This window comes from Triturus cristatus, chromosome 8, assembly GCF_964204655.1.
Source record: "Triturus cristatus chromosome 8, aTriCri1.1, whole genome shotgun sequence".
Taxonomy (NCBI): domain Eukaryota; kingdom Metazoa; phylum Chordata; class Amphibia; order Caudata; family Salamandridae; genus Triturus; species Triturus cristatus.
The window spans coordinates 530,730,312-530,745,986 of record NC_140591.1 but is presented as its reverse complement, the minus strand read 5'-3'; positions in this window follow the sequence as shown (position 1 = coordinate 530,745,986).

The following is a 15,675-nucleotide window of genomic DNA, read 5'->3' as shown; positions in this document are numbered from 1 at the left end:
GACCATCGCCCGGACAGTTCGTTCGGTGGGGGCGTACAAGCGCCAGATCCGCAACTGCCAGAAGAGGTGGCAGGACCTTCGGGGCTGGACCCGGAGGATCGCAAGGGTCCAGCTGAAGCTGTCGCCTCCTCGTAGGAGGAGCGGACACTGGACCCTGACTCCCCCACATGCTCCGGATACTGGCAGTGGTCTTCCCGGACCTTGATAGGCAGCTGAAGACCAGACAGCAGCAAGGAGGGGGTAAGTCCATTCCTAATCTGTGTACTATGTCTGACATGCTAATTGCAGTCTTTTGGCCTGGTCACACTTCCACATTACGTAGGTCTTGTAGTCCAATACTCAAGTCCCTCAATTGTGTGATGTACCCTCCTCATCTGATCCACAGGTGTGGCCCCTACAGTCTGTTGCTTGTGTCACTAGGGCACTGTGTCCCTGCAGTCAGCTATGCTTCAGCTTCCGGACAGCATCTGTTCCCATTACTCTGTTGTGTGTTTCATGGGTGGGTCAATTGTTTACCCAATGCCTGAGATCTGACATGTGATCTGTATGTGCCCTTGATATGTGTTCCAATTGCTGGTCTGACTCACCACATGTGGCAGGGGTATTTCAAACAAACCCATGCAGCAGGGGACTCCAATTTGTGTGCCTCAGGAGTATGTATATAAAGTGTGTCACACTTGCTTAGCCACCTGACTACTGTCCAGGGCCAAACAATGTTTCACGTAGACCTGGGCAGTCATGCCTTCTCAAGGGCATTTAGAAACACTCTGTAATCCCACTCCTGTGTATCAACTTACAGGTTGTGCTTAGTGACATGTGCCTTCAGGTGTCTGCCTCTGTGTCATTATGGTGTGGCTTCCTGTTACGTACAACTGGGGTGTTCATGAGTTTGAGGGTCAGCAGGACATCTGAAATGTGACTATGAGACAAGACCTGTGTGACATATAGGTGTGTGATCATTTGACAGTGCACAATGGTGTATGCAACTGTGCACTTCAGGCAGCTGGGTTACATGCACAGCAGACTGTGATGTGCTAATGTACAGGGAGTTGTGTTCGCAGAGACTCACATGACTGTTTTGTATGATGTGAGGTCATTTGGGTCCGGGATATGTTGTTTGCAGGGGATGGGCAAGTCCACTTGTCAGCTGCAGAGTTTGCTTTACCCCTGAGCTATGATTGTGACATGGTGCATACTGTTGTTGTCTGGATACAGTGTTGACTGACTTTCCAGGCATTCCAGAGCCATGGCATTTAATTTGCTATGAGTGATCCTGCATTGTGTTCAAGTGTGCTCCATGCACCCCATTGTGGCATTGAGTATCAGGACATGAGAACATCATAGTGTGTGTTGATGGCATGCATCACAAGCATGTGAAATGAGTCCCTGCCCATCCCTTCATCCGGACACCTGTACTGAGTCAGTGGCAAGAGATGTGCTGTGTGTATAGTGACATATTCCTACATGTTCACTTGAATGTCCAACAAATGTGTGGGTGGTGTGTGGAAATTTAGCATGCAAACTGAACATTATCTGCGCCATCTTGCCTCTCCCCAGCGCCACGCATAGCAAATGCACGGCCGCCATTTTAGGCACCCCACTCTCTCTCCCCGCTCACTCTCGATCGCCAGCGCTTCCCCCCGGCGCGGCGAGCATCCCCCGCGCGCCGGCCACCCCCGCTCTCTCATACAGGCCATAAACCCTCTCCTTCTGCGCGACCCTGCTACAGAACCACTTCCGACCGACAACCCATACATGGTCATGCCTCTCCTTTGATAACCCCCCTTCCCCTGCGCCCCATTGTCTGAACTGGTCCCAGGCCATCACCTAGCCCTGCGGATGCAGTTTATTGCCCCTACTGTAAGGGAAACACCCCACATCAAAGGGATTACAGCAGGATCAAAGCCCCTACCCCCTGAGACCCGGCCGGTTGCACACACCCCCGGGAATTAGCGGAATTCCCTGCTGCGCGATAGCCATCTCCCACTGCGGGTAGGGTGTGAACCTCTACTGTAACCATGTGTGGGATCGGATCTGAGCCGGGGCTTCAGGGGATATTTCCCCGCACATCAAGGGAATCTCAAGAATGTACTATGTATAATAAAGCAATAAACCAGTGTATAAGAGACCAGGTCTCAGAGATGCAGTTAGAGCACCTCGTGACGATACCTTGCTGTCTGATCTGATGTGTTCTGCTCCGACGGAATAAAACCTTGTTTCCTGCCTTCCAGTCTCCAGCGCCTGCCTCTTTTATTGGTAAATTATCGAGTGGTATGAGAGGCGATTACCGCCGGGCAAATACTTGAAAGGATACCGACTGAAACTGCCGCTACCATTTAACAATTGGCGCCCAACGTGGGGCCCATCAGCGACACGTGGATCCAGTGGGAGAGGTCCCGACGACAGAGTGAACGACTGCAACGATCGGGAGAGCTCCTGCCCAATAGACCCTCGTCTGGCAGCCGATCATCCGAACTTCACTGGTTCCGAGCAGACCTCTCTCGAGTGATCTACGGTCCTGACTGGGAACCATCAGGAGTGCCGCGGCAAATACGGAGAGTAGAGGACGATCGGGCGCTGGAGGCGGAAGACGAGAAACTGTCCACGCGGTCCGGGTAAGGTCGTGATACACGACAAATTGAGAAATAATTGATTGATTGTTTAATGCTCTGGAAATACTAGTATTGCTCATTGATTGTGCTCATTGATTGTTCTCTTTGAGATATTCGCTGTCTACAAACGGGGAGGAGTAGAAATACTCTCTCTCTCTCCCTTTGCAGATAGTGAAGGGTAGGTAACGCAGACTTTTGTCCCCGTTGAAACCCGTCGTGCCTATCTTTATCTCCCCATTGATTGATTGTCCGAACATTGATTGTTTTGAAGAATAGTGCTTTTTGAGATATTCTCTGTTTACAAATAACGTAGAATAGGAATATTCTGTCTAGTCTTTGCAAATAGTGAAGGGTAGGTAACGCAGACTTTTGTCCCCGTTGAAACCCGTCGTGCCTATCTTTATCTCCCCATTGATTGATTGATTGATTGTCTGAACACTAGTTGTTCGATATTGGTTCTTTGGAGGTATTCTCTGCTTACAAATAACGAAGAATAGAGATATTCTGTCTAGTCTTTGCAAGCAGTGAAAAGATAGGTAGTGCTGACTTTTGTCCCCGTTGAAACCCGTCATGCCTATCTTCTCCCCACTGATTGGTAGTTGGTTCTGCCCGGACCGCTTATTAGAGGTGAACCATCCGGCTCCACTGGAAGGCACCCCTAATAAGGACATGTTCACTAAATATGGATTAGTCGCCGTAGCCTATAGCAAGCTGTGGCATAAATATACCAAGAAGGACCCCGAAAGTCAGTGGCCACTGATGGGATCCTTCGACGACCATAAGATAGAAGCGCTAGAAATAGCTCTGCGTAGCAATAAGACGACGCCTACTATGCTTGACAGTATCGGCATGTGGCGCAAAGAAGCAACGCAACGGAAAAAGAGGGAAGAAGTAAAAGCAGAAAAGGAATTACGAAAGGCAGCTCACCTTGCCGCTAGAAAGTTAGAAGAAGACATAAAAGAGAGAAGGGAAACTAAACTAAGACAGGAACCCGAAACCTCAGGCCAGTACGCTGTTAGGACCCCTTCTTTGCTCTACCCTGAGTTGTCCTCCAAGCAGCGAACGAATGACGAGTTACTGTTAGGTCCTCCGATCATTTACATGCCCCCTCCGTATGCACCCTCCCAATCAATAGTACAACACCCACCACCCCCGAACACGAGCGAAAGCAGTACAAGGGCCTCGGCCCTCACGGCCTCCGCGCCGGCTGAGCCTCTCGTGCCGAACCCAACGTCAACCACAACGCCAGTCGACCATGAGATAGGAAAGAGAGAGTCCACCAGAATGAATCGACTAACTAAGGATGAACGAGCAGGAATCGACAAGATAGTAGGGACGCTGGTGGAACGAAAAGGAAGTGAGGAGTATATAACAGACGTGTATAACTCGTATGCCGACAGCCGCAGACGACACTTCGTCGTACGGCTCTGTTATCACGCCCTGAATGCATATGAGGATAGGTACCACGATAAAGGTCCCGAGGGCTTAGCGGCCCTATATAGGAAGGTAGACATTGGGGAAGAAAGAGAGGGCGATGTAACGAACCTCTTCACTCATACACTCGAGGTCTTCCGACACCTTAAAGAACATGGACAGACCACCACAACAGAAACCCCCATAGCAACTAAGCCCCAGGGAGGAAGGGCCGATGCCATGATGCCCATTAAAGAAGCTGCCCCCTACTGGGTCCCCCCACGGGGTCAGGGAACACACGACGACATCAACCACCAAGATGCGAAGGGAAGGGTTGTATATAACTGGGTCTACCAGCCGTGGGACCGGCAAGATATTTTGACCTTTAGAAAGACTCTACCCGATTTGAGAAAGAACCCGACTGCCTTCTACACTGAATTGGGTACAGCCTTAGGCTCAACGATAATGACGTTAGCAGATATCGACTTGTTCTTTGGGCTATGCCTGCCGGCTGATGTGTGGAAACAAATCCGGAAAGTTGACCACGCTGAGCCGTTCGGATATACCTGGATACAACTCGATACCATAGATAAACAGCGAGAACCAGGACAGAAACCCCCGAAAGCCATCTTAGAGCTCCCAGACAAGATTGTACAAAAGCTGAAGACTCTAATCCCAGAAAGAAAGGTAGACTGGTCGATAGTGACGGCTTGCCGCCAGAAACCCCAGGAAGATATGTCTGAATACTTCTCCCGATTCGAGACTGTGTTTTCCGATTACAGTGGCCAAGACATGACCACCGCAACCGGACACCACCTCTTTGTCCAGAATTATGTAAAGGGTCTGTCACAGGAAGTTTCCCAGAAGCTACAGACCAGCGAGAGTAGTTGGGCAGCCTCCAAACCCGCAGCGATTCTCCAGATGGCCCAATACTACGAAAATCAGAAAAACGAGAACGATAGGGCATCAGAGAAGAAGAAAAAGGAACTGAAGGAGAGAATAATGATAGCACAGTTGCAAGGGGTGACCATAGGAAGGGAACCCCCGAAAGAGAATTACCAACCAACCGCCCCTAGAAAGCTACCCCCTAGAGACCATACACCTGCACCCTACAACGGACGGAGAGACTTAGATGGAAATCAATGTGCGTTCTGTAGAGGGTTCGGACACTGGAAATCCCAGTGCCCGGTCCTTCTGGAAATGAACAAGAATAGGGACCCCAGAGACACAGCATATGACCCCAGAAATAGAGGACAGGGACGAGGGCACACGAACAACACCATCAACGACAGGCCAGGCAGACCAAACACCTTTGATCGCCCCCGCCAAAACCAGTGTCAGCAGTCCGACTATGAGAGCACTCATGACTTCGCATAGGACCGCCAGGGGCAAGGGAGGGATCCAGTCGAACTCCGTGTTGACCAGCAAGGTCCTTACGTCACCGCTAAGGTCTTGGGCACAAAATCTCCATTCCTGGTAGATACTGGGGCGACACGTAGTGCGTTATCTAAACGACTGATTCCTAGGGCACCCTTGTCTGGCTCACACGTAACCTCAATAGGCTTTGACGGAACGCCCTCCACTAACCCCTTATCAACACCAATCTCCTTTGACTTAGAAGACAACACCACTGACACGACCTTTCTGCTCTCCTCCAACACCCCCGATGCTATTATGGGACTTGATTTGCTAAAGCATTTTCGAGCCACCATCAGATGCTCCCCAGACGGAGTTCGAGTCATCCTACACGATAACCCAGATCTGTCCAGACCCTGTCACACACGGCGTATGCTCTCTATAACCGATGCTGATATGTCCCTACTCGACACATTACCTTCACATCTATGGGCTAAAACCGACTCAGATGTAGGGCGCATCGTGATCGACCCGGTACACATAACCGTCCGACCGGACGCAGTGCTCCCAAAGCTTCCACAGTATCGGATATCACCCGAAGGCGAGAAGGCATTGGTGGAAATCATCGAGTCCCTGGTCGAGGCAGGAGTGGTAGAAGAAGTAGTCAGTAATGTTTGCAACAGCCCTATCCTACCCATTGTAAAGAAGCAAGGCGAGGGGGATGAGAAAGCCTACCGTTTCATTGTTGACTTGCGAGAGGTTAACAAAGTAGTCATACCCCAGTACCCCGTAGTCTCAGACATCACCACCATCCTCACCCTGATTCCATCCACTGCCACCATCTTTACTGTCATTGGCCTCAAGAACGCATTCTTTTCCATCCCCATCCACCCAGACAGCCGCTACCTGTTCGGCTTCACTTTAAAAGCCCGTTCGTACAGATTCTGCAGGGCACCCCAAGGCTACACTGAGAGTCCCAGTATTTACAGCCAAGCCCTCAAGAGGCAACTGGATGCAGTCCAACTACCCGATGGAGTGGTGTTGATATAGTACGTTGATGACATTCTTTTGGCGGCCGACACCACTCCTCTCGCCGTCACAGCCACCATTCACCTCCTCCGCTTCCTTGCGGAGAACGGTCACAAGGTCTCCAGAAAGAAATTGCAATTCTGCCAGCCCCAGGTAACTTATCTAGGCCACCTACTATCCAAAGACGGGAGGAAACTTACCCCTGACCGAATTCAAACCATCCTAGAAACCCCTGTTCCCAAAACTCAGAAGCAAGTACGATCCCTAGTGGGCCTCACCTCCTTTTGTCGACAGTGGTTGCCAAACTTCAGTCTTACCATAAAGCCTCTGCTTTCCCTGCTGGCTAAGGATGTCCCCTTCCCCCTCCCCTGGACACCTGAATGTCAATCCTCCTTCAAAGAATTACGAGACGCCCTCTGCTCGGCCCCAGTCCTAGGAACCCCAGACTACACTAAACCTTTCTCCCTCTACACCCACGAAAGGGAGGGATGTGCATTGTCTGTCCTAACCCAGTCCATAGGCCCTAAGCAACGCCCTTGTGCCTACTTCTCTGCCACTCTTGACCCCGTAGCCAGAGCTTTGCCCGCCTGCCTTCGAGCAGTAGCCGCCGCTGCTGTCTCTATCCGGCAAAGTGAGGGGATCGTGCTCTCGAACCCCCTCACAGTATTGGTACCCCATGCTGTTGATACCCTCCTGAACCAAACCAAGACTCAACACCTGACTAGCGCACGACTGACTGGGTATGAACTGACTCTGCTTGCGCCCCATATCACATTGAAACGATGCACCACTCTGAATCCAGCTACTCTACTACCTCTCCCTGACGCTGACCCCAATGCATCCCCTATACATGATTGCGTGACCCTCACCGACGAACAAACCAAGAGTAGGGTTGACCTCCGGGATACTGCCTTCCCGGACCCTGACGGAGAACTGTGGGTGGATGGCTCATGCATCAAGCTCCCTGATGGCACCACCTCAGCTGCCTATGCAGTCACCACAGCTCGAACAGTTGTTGAGACAGCCCGCATCACACAGCGATCCGCACAGGCGGCTGAACTAATTGCCCTCACACGAGCCTGCATCCTGGCAGCAGGGACAACCGCAAACATTTACACAGACAGTCAGTATGCCTTTGGGGTAGTTCACCACTTCGGGCTCTTATGGAAAGAGAGGGGATTCTTGACTTCTCATGGCACACCCATCCTGCATGGAGATCTAGTCTCTGCCCTGACCGAAGCAGTCCTCCTCCCCACACGGATAGCTGTGATCAAATGCCAGGCACACAAGAAGGTGACAGACATTATAGGTCAGGGAAATGCACTAGCTGACATTACTGCCCGAACCACAGCCGAGAATAGGTCCACGACCCGCATGTACGTGACCAGGTCACAAACTGAGAAATGGAAGGATGCTAGGGAAACGATTAGGGATATCCAACTAGCCAGCACACCACACGAATTAACTGAATGGGCCCGGGTGGGATTGAAGGACGATGACGGTTGTTGGCGAACTAAAGACTCGAACAAATGGTTACTACCCGACTCATACTTGATCCCCATGCTGACCATGGCACACTCCCCCGCACACATAGGGTCTGCCCCCATGATCGAACTCATCTCCAAAGTCTGGCACAACGACAGAATATCAGACTCAGCCAAACGTCTGGTCCAACAATGCCTAGTATGCCTCCAACACAACCCTGGGAAAGGAACTGCTGTACCCCGGGGAGGGTTTGGGGTCCCCAATCACCCCTTTGAAGTCCTACAAATGGACTATGTCCAGCTAGAAAGGTGCCAAGGTTTAAAGTATGTGCTTGTCGTTGTGTGTGCCTTCAGCAAGTGGGTGGAAGCCTACCCGACCCATGACAACACCGCTATGACTACTGCAAAAGTACTGCTGAAGGAATTCTTCCCCCGATACGGCCTTTGTCGAATTTTGTGGAGCGACAATGGCCCCCACTTCGTAGCCGAAGTTATCCAACTCATCTTAAAGGGGTTGGGTGTAAAACAGAAGTTCCATGCGGTCTTTCATCCCCAATCTGCAGGCCTGGTTGAGCGACACAATGCCACATTGAAGCTTAAGATAGCAAAAATAGTCGCCACCACAGGACTAAGATGGCCAGACGCTCTCCCACTAGCATTGCTATCAATGCGTTCCACCCCCACCAAACACCACTTAACCCCCTACGAGGTCGTCTTCGGGCGGCCCATGAACCTTTGGACTGCACCAAAACCGACATCCATCCACGACGTCCCGGACGTCCTCATGTCTGATTATCTGTACAATCTAACTAAAACGTTGTCTGTTATCCATCAGCAGGTGCTGCACGCCATTCCCGATGTTTCCAGGGGCCCGGGACACGACATCCAACCCGGTGACTTCGTCTTAGTGCGTAACTTCCAGCGCACCAAGAGTTTGGAGCCCCGGTGGACGGGCCCCCTGCAAGTCCTGATCACCACCCGAACAGCTCTTCGAGTGGAGGGGAAACGCAATTGGCTGCACGCACACCACTGCAAGAAGGTATCACCGACCCTGACAACCACGGACAACATCACCGCCCAAGAGGAACTTCTGGACAAAGACCGACCATCCCTGAGCCGCTGCCCGGATACAGAGACACTTGAGTTGATTGAATATCCCGATCCCACTGTGCCATCCAAAGAAGGGTATAACTTGCGACGAAAGGAGAGAACTTCGGCTAAGCAGACCACAGGCTAAGTGGAAATCTCAGAACGGTAGCCTAGGCACCTCAAAGGCCACCAGGAGAGAAACTAAAACAAAGTCTGTGGTTCTGCCCGCTACCGAGTCTCTTGAAGGTGATGGAAGCGCCCGACATGAAGATGATGGAAGCAACCGGACGTCCGAAGATCCACTTCAAAAACTCAAAGACTGACCGAATGCACAGCTTTAAGACAATAGCACTTTTCATTTCCCTTCTCTTTTGCCTTCTCCTCGTGGTCACCTTCTGGATCATGGAGGAGAGCACACCCGCTCATAAGACATTGCTGACTACCGTTCAAACTACCACCACGAAAGAACACCATCTGATCTCACTTTCACCCCAACTCCGAGAAAGGCGTAAGGAGTTCTGGAATAACTCTTTTGTGCAGTTACTCCACCAACACAATCTTGCCACCAACGCCACTAACTGCTGGATCTGTGGATTGCTGCCCCATGCCACTGGGCACTCAATCCCCTTCATCCCTTCACCTTTTTCCGTCCATGGTTCCTGCCTCGCCTGGCTGATCCTCCTGCAGGAGAGCTACAAGGACAATGCCACTTCCGGCAGAACCATGTCACACTTCTACCATGGGTTCTGGCTGAACAAAACTGGTAGAACCTCCGCCCTCTTCTGCCCTCTGAGATCGAACACTTCCTTTCACATGGACATCCCCGCCAAAGAACGAATTGAAATGCAAGTGTTCAACAATCCAGCCAGACCCACCTTTTCTTACCTCAGAAAACGGACAGCCGCCACCCTAACAGTGGCCCTGTCCGTCATCAACATCACTGGATCTGTATGCCTCGAAGGCCTGGGGGCACAGCTGGTGGGCCACAGCTCCTGCCTCATCACCCGAACATTGGACTCAGTTGACCCACCTTCCTTTGTTGCCTCCCCGAATATGTACTTCGTGTGTGGTACTAAGGCCTACACCTGGCTCCCGAAAGGTTGGGGAGGCACCTGCTACATCGCCTTTGTCCTTCCTCCGACGTATGTGGCTCCAGCAAACCATCACCGACAGAAACGTGCCAAAGACATTGTACAAACCGACTCCACCAGAGCACAGTTCATGGACGCAGTAAAGGGTCTTGTTCCGCTCTGGGGTCCGATGGCAAACAGCCGTGCCATCCGCCACTTAACCCAGGCGGTCGAAACAGCAATGAACATTACAGCTGGCGCCCCCTCGCCAACAACACCGCTGAGCTTCAGGCCGTCCGCCTGGTGGCTCTCCAGAACCGCCTTGTTCTAGATGTGGTTCTGGCTGACCGCGGAGGAGCATGCCGCATCATTGGGTCCAGCTGTTGTACCTACATACCGGATAACTCACCCTCAGTCTACAAAGCAATTGAACACCTCCACAGACTGTCCACAGAGGTCCATCAAGAACAAGAAGAATGGTCGCTGGGGAGTTGGTTTTGGGACGCTATTAAAGGTTGGGGATGGAGGCTGTTTTCATTTATCCTCATACCAATCATGATACTATGTGGATGTTGCTTGGGGATTCAGTGTCTGCCACCTTTATGTTCGTTTTTTATGAACTGCATCTGCCCTAAGACTTTGGACTTTGAAACTGAGCGGATGAAGGCTCTGAATGAGGTGGAGGTACGGGGTATTATGGGGATAGATCCAAACTAGGCAAGCTGGCGAGACATGTTAAAAGGGAGGACTGTGGAAATTTAGCGTGCAAACTGAACATTATCTGCGCCATCTTGCCTCTCCCCAGCGCCACGCATAGCAAATGCACGGCCGCCATTTTAGGCACCCCACTCTCTCTCCCCGCTCACTCTCGATCGCCAGCGCTTCCCCCCGGCGCGGCGAGCATCCCCCGCGCGCCGGCCACCCCCGCTCTCTCATACAGGCCATAAACCCTCTCCTTCTGCGCGACCCTGATACAGAACCACTTCCGACCGACAACCCATACATGGTCATGCCTCTCCTTTGATAACCCCCCTTCCCCTGCGCCCCATTGTCTGAACTGGTCCCAGGCCATCACCTAGCCCTGCGGATGCAGTTTATTGCCCCTACTGTAAGGGAAACACCCCACATCAAAGGGATTACAGCAGGATCAAAGCCCCTACCCCCTGAGACCCGGCCGGTTGCACACACCCCCGGGAATTAGCGGAATTCCCTGCTGCGCGATAGCCATCTCCCACTGCGGGTAGGGTGGGAACCTCTACTGTAACCATGTGTGGGATCGGATCTGAGCCGGGGCTTCAGGGGATATTTCCCCGCACATCAAGGGAATCTCAAGAATGTACTATGTATAATAAAGCAATAAACCAGTGTATAAGAGACCAGGTCTCAGAGATGCAGTTAGAGCACCTCGTGACGATACCTTGCTGTCTGATCTGATGTGTTCTGCTCCGACGGAATAAAACCTTGTTTCCTGCCTTCCAGTCTCCAGCGCCTGCCTCTTTTATTGGTAAATTATCGAGTGGTATGAGAGGCGATTACCGCCGGGCAAATACTTGAAAGGATACCGACTGAAACTGCCGCTACCATTTAACAGGTGCATGTCGGAACATTGGGGTATTAGCATCCAATATGCAACAGACATATGGGTGCAAGTCCAGGAGGGATATGAGTGCCATGGTTGAGGTTGAGAATGACAATAGGCTTATTCTAAACAGTGTGAGCACTTTGAGCAGTGTTCAGCTGATGATGCCAGGGCTTGCCCTGTGATGTGATGTACTCACTGTGGTGTGTGCAGTCAGTGCAGGTGACTGATGTTGGTCTCTTTTTTCCTATTTCTATCCAGATCCATCCACGGCCACAGGAGGGGACAGCTCCACAGACCAGGAGGAGCCACAGAGCCTGACTGGGACAGAATGCGAGGAGTCGGGGGGACCCAGTGCCGCGGAGGGCGAGTGGAGCCCCACCAAGGAGTCCTCAGCACCATCCACCCCAGCTGAGGGCCACAGCAGCTCGGAGGATGACTCCCTTGTGGAGGCGGGTGTCAGCAGCCACCAAACCCCAGCTAGTGAGGCTGTCCCCGCCACCGCCCCCACCACCACCATCACCACCCTCCCATCGGCTCCCATCCCAGAGGTCTGTGGAGGCTCCCGTGTTCGGGAGCATGTCTCCTTTGTGCCAGGCACCGCACCCCCTGCCCCTGTGTCCCCTGCTGCCCTGAGTGAGGATTCTGTGAACTTACTTAGACAGATCCATGTAGGGCAGACATTGATGCTGAGTGTCCTCCATGCACACACCAGTCTGTTGACGCAACTGGTGTCGTTCATGGAGGGCATTTAATCCAGCATGTCTGCCCTAAAGAGGACCAATCAGTCCATGGCCTCCTCCCTGACGGCAGCAGTGTCCCTCCTCCAACAGTCCTGCACCACCCATGATTCCTGGCACCCTACCTGTCCCAAGCACACACACACCTGCACATTCTCACAAAGCCACAGACACGGGCAGCACACAAACACCCAAACCAAGGTCTAGACGTGCACACAAGCAAGCACAGGGATCTGATACCACACTCACAGGGGATGGTTTTCAGACACACACACAGTTATCCTCAACCACTCTGCTGTCCTCCGATACCTCTCGCTCCCAGCACCCTTCCCTTGCCTCACCTGCAACCCCATCTCCACAGAAGCTCTTCCTCTGTGACCTTGGCCTCTTCCCCACCGACCCAGCAGATCCATCTTACAAGGGAAGAGGAAGTCCCCACACACAGAGGGGAGTGCCCCTCACACCTGGACACCCTCCCCCAGGTGCAGTCAGACTGAGGCCCCCACCCGCAAGTCCCCCCAGAGCCGGAAGAGCAAGGCCCCACCCCCGCCCCGCAGCTCCACGGCGAAGTCTCCGTCCTCCATCCCCCAGGCCACCACTCCAGTGGTTCCCCCGCCACACCCTGCCCCAGGTTCCCCCACCCATGGATACACCATCCCCAAAATGCTGAGGCCCTCCCCCCTACCACTTGCTCTTCGCCCCCAGTCAGACGGTTAGTGCCACTGATGTGGGGACCGTGTCCCCCCCTCTGTCCTGCCAACCTCACCTGAACCCCATTCCGCTCCCATTGAGTTAGGCACTGCAGTGGAGTCCACGACCACCCCGTCTGACCTGGGCACTGCAGTGGGGACCCAATCCACTCCATCTGACCTGCCCACTGCAGTTGTGCCGGCACCCACCCCATCTGACTTGTGCCCCACAGTGGTGACTGCACCCACTACTTCAGTCAGCTCCACTGCAGTTGCCAGTGACTCTCCTGCATCCACCGCCCCTTCACTGCCTCCTTCTGCTGCACCCTGATCCTGTCCCTGCAGTGCCTGGCCTGCCCCCATGTATGCCCCTCCGCAGGGATGTTCCCTGTCCTTAGCAGTGCAGGCAAGTTCACTTGTTTTCATTTGATAATGGACTGGCCATCGGCCTTTGTTTTGAACGGACGTTTAATTTTTCATCTGCTGAATAAAGCTTTTTTCTGTAGCCTTGTGAATTTGCTTTAGCTGTACATTATGTTGATGATGTTTACCATGACCTTGCAGTTCTAATGCTGGATGTCCAATGTTGAATACTGAGGTCTTGATGTGAGGTACTCCATGTGGTCCATGAGATATGTATCCTATTCTGGTCGGTATCCGTTTCATCCTTTGCAGCTACCTGGGTGTGTCATGATTAACAATTTGTGAACATCTCTGTAAACATTTCATTTGCATGGTCACATCTGTGGCTTGCACACATGCACATATGATGTGCTTCCCATTGTGCAATTTGTCTATTTCCCTGACTTTGGGCGCATCTCCACTGGAGCTGCAGGTGTGGGCATCATTGATGTAGGAGCTACTTGGTCCTCTGTGCAACTTGCTGGACATATGTATTGAGTACATGCAGCCCTATGAGTGAGGGTGGCAGGAATGATGGGCAACATAAGCCCTATGGGTGGGGTTGGCAGTAGTGATGAGCAACATAGTCCCTATGGGTGGGGGTGGCAGTAGTGATGGGCAACATTAGCCCTATGGGTGGGGGTGGCAGTAGTGATGGGCAACAGGTCCCCTATGGGGGAGTGGCAGTAGTGATGGGCAACAGATCCCCTATGGGTGGGGGTGACAGGAGTGCTGGGTAACATAAGCCCTATGAGTGGGGGTGGCAGGAGTGATGGGCAACATAAGCCCTATGGGTTGGGGTGGCAGTAGTGATGCGCAACAGGTCCCCTATGGGTGGGGGTGGCAGTAGTGATGGGCAACTGGTCCCCTATGGGTGGGGGTGGCAGGAATGCTGGGCAACATAAGCCCTATAAGTGAGGGTGGCAGGAGTGATGAGCAACATAAGCCCTATGGGTGGGGGTGGCAGTAGCGCTGGGCAACTTACACCCTATGAGTGGGGGTGGCAGTAGTGATGGGCAACATGAGCCCTATGGGTGTGGGTGGTAGTGGCGCTGGCCATACAACCCCTATGGTGGCCTGTTTTTAGTGGCCAGGATATGGATCCCCTGTGTGTGTGTGTGTGACAGTTTGCGGGTACGTGTTGTTTGTTTGTGTGGTGGGTGTCTGACTTACCGTCTGCGCCGTCCGCGTCTGTTCCTGATCTGGTCATAGATGTAGAGTACTGGTATGACCTGCGTGATGGGATTCATGATGTGTTCGTCTCGTACATGCTGCTTGTTGCTCTGTCTCGTACCCATTGCCAGCTGGTCCGTCTCATAGCCGTGGATTGAGTTGTGGCGTGAATCGTAGCTGATATGCTTCTTTTCTGGATGCTGTGACATGCCGTACATGGCGACCCGTCCGGCGCATAGGAAGTACGCATCGTACTTGTCCGGGTGGAAACTGCTATGGATACTGCTTCCTGGCAACTCGGTTCGGCGTTAGGAGTTACGAGTCGGAAGGAGAATGAAGCTTGAATCACAGCCTACGTGTCAGTCAGGTTTTTGGCAGTTAAGCGCATTGTACTTCATCAACAGGACGGACCGGCTCTGGGTACGGGTCGGTCGCAAGGTAAGGCTACGAACAGCTCTCGAGAGCTGTCCAACCCGGATCGGAATCGACCCCTATGTGTTTGATGCAGAATTAGAAGAACAAATCAATAACTTGTATATATGGTTGAAGCCTTCAGTTGAGTAGAAAAATCATCAATTGAGGAGGAGGTAGGTAGTGTATCCATAGCTGGGAGAGAATGTTGAGAAATAAGTGTGTTAAGGAGAGGCCTAAGAAGTTCAAATTGTGGAGCAAATTTGCTGGATATATGACATTTTTCTTCGGTAAAGGACAATAAAGTTTTATTAAAAACAAGTTGTCTGATGGTGATAATGCCTTTGTTGATCCATTCTTTCCGCCCAAGAATCCTGTTTGCAAAATAGTGTCAGAGATGGTATTTGAGGAGGTAAGTAAGGGCTTGCTAATAGCTATCGAATGGGTAAGCATAGGGGAAATTAGACCTCATGGGGGTTGAGTGATATGAATCACCTCATTAAAAGTAAAAGGAGAGAATTGTGCATGCTCTAATTGACCCCAAACAGTGGAAGGTTCTGTGTAGTTGTCTGAAAGGGAGCACCAAATATGTTTCAGCGTAAAGGCGGAATGATATTCTCTGATGTTA